Here is an 8,371-nt window from a genome sequence, read left to right as displayed (position 1 = left end):
AGATAGATAGATAGATAGATAGATAGATAGATAGATAGATAGATAGATAGATAGATAGGACAGATTTTATAATGTATGCTCTGAGAGTTAACATTAGTAGTTAAGATTAGAATAAAATGTTAATAGCCAGTATCTTAGTTAGGGACTCTATTGCCGTGAAGAGATACCATGACCACAACATTTCTTATAAAGAACAACATTTAATTGAGGTGGCAGCTTACAGTTTCAGAGGTTCAGTCCACTATCATTATGGTGGCACACAGAGGCATACAGGCAAACATGATGCTGGAGACTTAGCTGAGAGCCCTACATTTTGCAGGCAACAGGCAGTGGTCCGTCTCTCTGGGCATGGCTTGAGCACAAAGCCTGCCTCCAGAGTGGCACACTTTCTCCAACAAGGCCCCACCTCCTAATCGTGCCCCTCCCTTTGAGGGCCATTTTCTTTCAAACATCCACAGTTACCTACCAAACTAAATCAGGACTGGTTGTTCTGTTCCAGCACATGAAACTGTTGGAACCAATGAATTAAATCATATCAATAACTTCTGAGACAGTGAGACGACAAAAGTATTTTTGTCTGTTACTCACAAAACTAATAAAAAATTAAAAACCAGCCCTAAATTTACAGTATAAAAATAATCACAAACTAAAAATATGTACATACACACACAGTGCACATATATACTTTTCTTCATACCCAGTAACTGGCTTTTAGTTTTTATAGCGCCTGTAACATCTGAGTGGCTCCAATAATGTTGGCTCTTATTCTCTTTTTTTAATGTTGCATATGAATGCAGAAGCAAGTGGAGGACAGATGCACTGGATCTACTGGATCTGAAGTGATAGGAAGTTGTAAACCACCAAACAATGAGTGCTGAGAATCAAACTATGATCCTCTGTGGGAATAGTACTTGCTTTTAACTGCTGGGCCATCTCTTCATCTCTTGAAGTTAATTCTTAAGACAATTTCAGAACAATAAGAGCTTATTTACAAGCTCTTTCAAACACTTCTGTGCTTGTGTTAATGAAGTAATTTTTTCATGTCCCTAGATAACCAAGGGTAGGAAGTTCTTTGCCGGAACAATCAACCATGTGCTTGTATACTTGCCACTCTCAGCCCCACTCACCAACCTCAAGGGGGAGAAGAGCTGAAGGTTAAAAGCTAATTGCCAATGACTAATGGTTTAACCAATCATGCCTGTCTAATGAAATTTCTGTAAAATTCCCCAGAAGACTCGCCTTGGGGAGCTTACAGATCGTAAACACATTGAAGTTCCTGGAGGACAGCATGCAAGCTCAGAGGGGCCATGGAAGCCCTAACTCCTCATATGATCTCACCTTATGCATAGTTCCATATATCCTTTATGATAAACTGGGAAATATGTGTGTGATGTTTTCCTGAATTATATGAGCTATAGCAAATTAAGTAAGGTGAGAGTCGTGGAACTCTGATGTCTTACTGGCACAGACACATACAAGCTTTCTTTAATAAAAGTGACTAATTTATCATTTGGGTTCACAGGGCTGGTAACAGCAGGAGGCAAGTCTGACATCTGTGTCTTCATTTTGTGTCTGGTTGTCTTCTTTACTTTTTGTTTATGTAAAGGCACAGAGACACTGTCCTTGACCTTTCCTTTTCAATCACTGGGGACTCCCCAAATTTTGTAGGACAACCAGCTCCTAGTAGAGGTCATTTACCTATAAGGGTGAGTCTGTATGTTGGAGCAAAAATAATCTTCCTGTGTCAGCCATCAGATCCCATTCAAACTACAAGAACATCTTTGGATCACCTTGCAGAATGAGAACTGAGACAATAATCTGCCAGATCCCATGGTGACTCAGAGCTACTTAATTCCTATTTTTTGCTTTCTGTCATAATGTTTGCTCTGTCTAGACCCTAAGGTCATGTTAATACCCCAAAACAGATATGGGGACATATGACCCCTTTGTTTACTAATCTTTTCAATACAAACACATTGAATAAAGCCACTCTCTTTTATTGCTTCTCATATAGATTGTTCCCAGAGCTGTATGTCCCAATTTCTCTTTTTGAGGGTATTCTAGTTTGCTGAGTGCCTTAAATTGCAACATCCAAAACTATGGGAACTGACTGATGCCATATTCCCTAATTAAATACTTTAAGCATTCCTTTACTTAGGCTGATGTTGGCAGCTACCTGTAGCATTCACTCTACATTTATCTTAAAGTATGCTCATAGCTAGAACAATGAGAGGCATGAAACAGATAGTTAAAACTTCATCATTTATTAAGAAAAGTCTTTAAAGGGCCAAAAATGCATCAATTCCAGAACTGAAGAGTCAGTGGGTAAAGGGGCTTGCCACCACACCTAACAACCTGAGTTCTATACCCAGGACTCACACGGTAGAAAAAGACAACCAATTCTGAAAGCTGTCACACACACAGCACAAAAAAAAAAAATACTAATTTTTTTTTTTTTTGAGAAAGAGAACTTCTTGCTAAATTAAACAAGTGGTGAGGAACAACACCAAGGATGAGGAGTTTCTCCCTTTCAGCTCCTTTGGGTATCATAGCCCAGAAGGGCTATGCACACTTATTCCCTGCACCAACCTAAGAGACGGTGATCTTGAGCTAGAAGAGTTCAGCAGACCAGACCCCCTTCCTCTTATGCAGCAGTTTCTGGTAGAATTAGGTACACTGGTCAAGGGTATTTTAAAACCGCAAGGATTCTTTACTCACTCAAAAGCTTTACCTTCTGATACCCCAGCTACTGACAGGAGAGCTCGTGGTCTTGTAGCTGCTCAGGCTTCTAGTTTCATTTTTTCTTGAATATTTGTCTTTGTTCTAACTATTCAACAACCTTCTAGGTTCCATCTGTGAGTGATGGGAATAAATTAGTCACAGCTGTTACCCATAGCACACGTCCTACACTGCACAGCACTGAGCCTTGGAAAGGAGGACTAGGAACTTCACAGTAAGAATTGAAACTGGGAAGAAATAGAATTTAGTTTCTATTTGGAAAAATCATTTGATGTTAGCCTGTGCCTCCTACTGACAGTATGGAGTATCCCAGAAGTGACCCAGGTAAAGCTGTTCTGCTAGAAGGCCCCTGAAACTACAGCTCTCTTTTGATACCCTCTGTGCCTGCAGAAGTGTAGGAAGCACAACTTAGATAAAGCGTTAGAGAAACGAGGATGGCACCCAGGCCAGCTTTCTTCAAGGAAGAAATGAATGAGTCCTGGTCACCTAGAATGCTGGAATACAATGGTCAAACAACCTGGTGATCTTTTGCTAATCTAATCCAATCTATTTGGTGTTCTGTAAGCTTCTCGTACCTTTATATGCATGTCCTTTTTTAGGTTAGGGAAATTGATGTGGGAGTCTCCTCTGTGTGCTAGGATTATCATTAATGAATAAAGAAACTGCTTTGGACCTATGGCAAGGCAGAATTTAGGTAGGCAGGGAAAGTTAGGCTGTATGTTGAGAGGAAGAAGGGCAGAGTTAGAAGAGGGGTGCCATGTATCTGCTGCCAGAGATAGACACGCTGAAACTTTGCTGGTAGGCCATAGCCTCATGGTGATATAAGGATTAATAGAAATGGGTTAGATTAAGATATAAGAGTTAGTCAATAAGAAGCTAGGGCTAATAGGTCAAGCAGTGATCTAATTAATACAGTTTATATGTGATTATTTTGGGGCTAAACTAGTTGGGCAGCCTGGATAAACAAGTGGCCCCTCCTTACAACGAATTGGTGCCAGCATGGTGGACTAAAAAATCATGTAAAACCTGAGAAGGCTTGAAAAAGAATTCTAGACACAAAAAGCAAAGTTTAGCTGTATTTTTTTTCAGCTGGTGGATTGCTGCAGCTCCATTAAGAGAGGTTTCCTTGATTCAGCAATACCAGAAAAGAAGCCATGTGGTTTTAAAACACGGCTTCATGGGCCATGCTGCCAGTGTGAACTCTGGCTATGAAGCATTTGAATAGCATTTGTGGGCTCAGGTGTTTGTGTGCCCACTCGGGGTCCAGAGGAAAGTAGCTGAGACCATGGCCACGGTTTAGTGCTCCCTGCTCCGCACCTGGGCAGGTGGAGGGATCAGGTCTACTAGGCGTGAACAAGCAGGAGAGCATGGCAGATTCCTGCCTCCATACACGGAGATATTTTCAGGCTGCACAGTGCACTGCATGGCAGATTTAGCTATTACTCAGATAGAAAGGGTTTATATGCTGCACACTCATGCTCAGAGTTAAAGTGCTAAGCGCAGCTCCCAACAGACCTGGCAGCAATGGTACGTCTACCATTTTGAAAGTGGGGAGAGGCAAAACCAGATCTAGAGCAGCTGCTACCAAGCTGCTTACCATTTTAAAAGCTCTTCAAGACAGTAGGGAATTACAAATACTGCAATAAGGACAGATTCAGACATAAAAGAAAAACTCTAAATGGGTCACAGTATTGGATAAATGTATGTAGGCTTGGGAGAGAGAGAAGAAAAAGAGTATAGAGAGTTGGAAAAGAAATAATTTTTTTAACAAAAAAGTCTTTAAAGAGACAAAGTACAGACATTTATAGATTAAAAGGAGTAAAGAAACATAAGACATGTAAAACTGGAATATACACAGAGAGTCTGGATTATGTATATTACTGTATTTTCTTTGAATTTTTGACTGTGAAAGAGCTAAGTACAGAGAGACATTTCATTGTATGGGATGCTAAGCTAAACCAGCATGTATATTATAAAGGTATCATGACTTCCAAATTTAGGTCCAATGATATATTGCTTTGGAAAAGAGGTTTTTCTTTTGTTTTCACAGAAGATGAGAACCTGTGGATTGCTTCCAGACCAATATGGTTTGATGGAACAAGACCACTGAAAAGTTGCTGTAAACACCCCCAAAAAAGAAAATACTTTGCCCAATAAACAGAAGGAAGCAGTTTGGAGAAACAATGCGCATATTCCCAATATTGTCTATAAAATGTTTGCTTACATTGGTATAGATCTTGGTTTATTGATACAAATTTAAGGTCAATATTGTTATATGTATATTTCTGCTCCTGATTAAGGTGTTATGATTGTGTAGTTCATTTAAAATGTAATGTACAATTAAGAAATATAGGTTAATAGATAATCATCTATAATAGTCAAGTTTGTAGTCATGTTATTTAGATTTTCTAGATGTATAGAGATATATACTCTTCTTCCTCCAGTCCGTTTTCAAATTCCAGTCTCTTCTTTCAAGAGACTCCTACCCACATATAAATTCAGCTCACCTGTGTCTACTTGATATGAGGCCACAGAATGTACCTCAAAGGTAGCTTCCACACTTCTATTTTGAAACTAGACCCCATAAAATCTATTTCACACTAGGATAAGTACATATGTCCACATATACAAGTTCAGCAAGGAGATGGAGAGACAATATTCCAGTTAAGACAGCACACTGCTTTTGCAGAGGTCTTAAGCAATACCCATGGCCAGTGGCAGGATATCCAATGCATCTGGCCTCTGAAAGCACATACCAGCACATGCCAATACACAGGAATAGAAAGTCTCCTAAAGAAAAGAAGCAAACACCAAGCTCTCACAATAGGATGGGGTTTTCTTTTTTTTTCTATTCACTTCCTGGTGCTGGTTAGTTTTCATTGGCTTTATATCATAATTACCCACTATAGGCTCATACCCTTTATTTATACAGCATGAACATAAACAAATCACAGTCATGGTATCTGTTCTGGGCCCCAATAACAGATGCATACTACACCAAATTACACTGTTCCCTATGTGGTGGGCAACACAGACGATATGAAGACGTGAGAAAACATCCAGTACATTTTCCTCCCACCATAGAATAGCCCTTGATTCATCTTTCTGCACTTAATAACATTGTGGTAGCACCATATGTACTATTTTGTATTTCTTTTGTGTGCTTTCTCAAATATGCATAACAAGGAAAATGAATAGCACTAATGTCATTTTGTTAAATATGTCTATTATAGAGATGCTATGGTTCAGTGCTAATGGAAGTTTTCTGGTGCTTTTGAGTTCTCAATGTTGCATGCTACAGTGATTTGTGGGAGGCCAGAGTGCTTTTCTGTGACAAAGGTCTGTCATGTTAAACACTTACCCATTCCCTGCCTATTTAGTTCCACAATCCACATTAATTTTCCTGTGACTCAATCTCTACACTCAATCCATCATGAATCCCAGCTCCAGAATATGGTGTGTGAAGGGGGGAGACTCTTTGTACACTGTTCAAGTTTCCATCTTTGGCCTAAGATTAATATAATAGCTTTGTAATTACTTTCCCTATGTTTGGTCTTGCCCTCCTGTACTCCATTACTAATTCCCAGATCAAGTTATTAATTCCAAATGTAAATTAAACAAGGTCACAGTACTGCTTTAACAAAGTAGTAAAGTAACATTGTGTGTGTGTGTGCTGTGTAGTTATCTGTGGACATGAAAACAAAACTAACTTGTTTTCAAAATGGAAGGAATCTATTTTAAATATGCAGCTTCCCAGCTGCTGGGTGTTTAATTATAGCTGTGCATGGACAAAAATGTAAATGGTGAGCAGTGAAAACAAGTGGTACATGAAGCCATTCCCATCCTAGTGGTCATCATCCTAGATGTCATTATCTTCTAGGGCCCTGCTGATCTTGACCTGCTTCCTTCTCCAAACATCCCTCAGGTACTGCTTGCTCTCTGTGTCCTCATGGGGCCTCAGTCAGTCCTTCTTCAAACACAGGAGCACTCTTACCTCACAGCGTTCCTCTTCACAACTAGATCCTTTTAATCCTTCAAGGAAGATTTACCTTTCATCTTAAAACTAGAGTGAATCTTTATGTCATTTGTGAGAACCAGCTATGGATATAACAAGTGCTGTTGTGAGCTGTAGGGTTCAGTGGAGATGTTACCCAGTGAGAGCAGACACTCTAATGGAGAGAGACAGCAGGCAACTAGCAACAAGGACAGATGTTTCAGAGTGTAGTGGCAGGAAAGGGAGGCAGACTTCACAGAGGCTTTTTGTAAAGTGCCCTCTGTGCTGCGACCTTACAGATGGAAAAGAGCCAATGATGCAGAAGGGCACTACAAAGCAAGAGTAATTTAAAAAGGTTGGATGAGGACATGGCTACTTAGCTCAGAACGTATTTAAGCAATTTTCTTATAGTCATTTAATACAAAATTCTCATCATTCCTTGTAATTTTCAAAACCCATGCTATTTTTTTGAATATGAAACTACAATATTTATTTTTTATCAGCAATGTTGATTCCTCTGTAGCATGACATCTAATTGTTCTTAATAATAAAAACCCAGAGTCAGATATTAGGGGGTGAAATCTCAAAGATCAGAGGAGCAGAGCAGCCAGCCACTAGTTCTTACCTCTATGAAATTCTCAGAACCAAGGGGGCAAGATCCTGTCTCTACAAATCCTCAGACTGAAATACTGAGTTCCTGTCTCCTCCTGCTTTATATTTCTTTCTCTACCCAGCCATATCTCTTCCTGTCTCTACCTCTTTAGTGCTGGGATTAAAGGCATGTGACTTCCAAATACTGGGATTGAAGGAGTGAACCACCACCGCCTGCCTCTGATTCTATTTAGACTGAATCAATCTTGTGTAGACCAGGTGGCCTTGAACTCACAGAGATCCCGACTGTCTCTGCCTCTGCTGGAATTAAAGGTGTGTGTCATCACTGCCTGGCCTCTACGGTTAACTAGAGGCTTAGCTCTGAACTCTGTTCTTCAGGCAAGTATTTGTTAAATCCCAAACAATATATCACCATATTTCTCAAATCATTTTTCCAGGGTAAAGGATTAAAGAAAGTTTACTTCATACTTTTTTCGATTCGTAGAAATCAGCACTGCTTTAAGGTCAGTCACTAATGTAATTGCATGGATACCATTACATGATAATATTTGAAGGGTAAATAGTAACAAATAAAAGCAGTTTGTCATTTTAGCAGGACACACCCTTCAAAATCTTTCAGAGTGATCAGTGAATATGATGCTTGTAGAACAGGAGTCTACCTAAACTATTGTCTCTCTTTGCTGTGGAAAAGATATCCACTTAGGACTTCTCTTAGTACCCAAACAGCCTTAGGTTAACAGGCACAGGAACACCCAAGAACTAGAATTCATAAGCTAATCTCAGAGTCTTGAAACTTCAAATGCTTCTATACATCATTAAATATGTTGCTTGAATATGTGTAATTATTTAAAACTGTTCTTTTCAATTTTTTGGAGCCTGAATGCTGAATAGACCAATATATATTACCATCAACAGTAATTAACAATTTCTTTTTCCCATACCGTTGCCAACATTTGCAACCCCTTGCCTTTTTTTAATATTTATTTATTTTGTATACAATATTCTGTCTGTCCATATGCCTGCAGG

The sequence above is a fragment of the Microtus ochrogaster genome, chromosome 10, assembly GCF_000317375.1.
Source record: "Microtus ochrogaster isolate Prairie Vole_2 chromosome 10, MicOch1.0, whole genome shotgun sequence".
Classification (NCBI taxonomy): Eukaryota; Metazoa; Chordata; class Mammalia; order Rodentia; family Cricetidae; genus Microtus; species Microtus ochrogaster.
The sequence above is the reverse complement of the archived record's forward strand: the minus strand, read 5'-3'. Positions refer to the sequence as shown.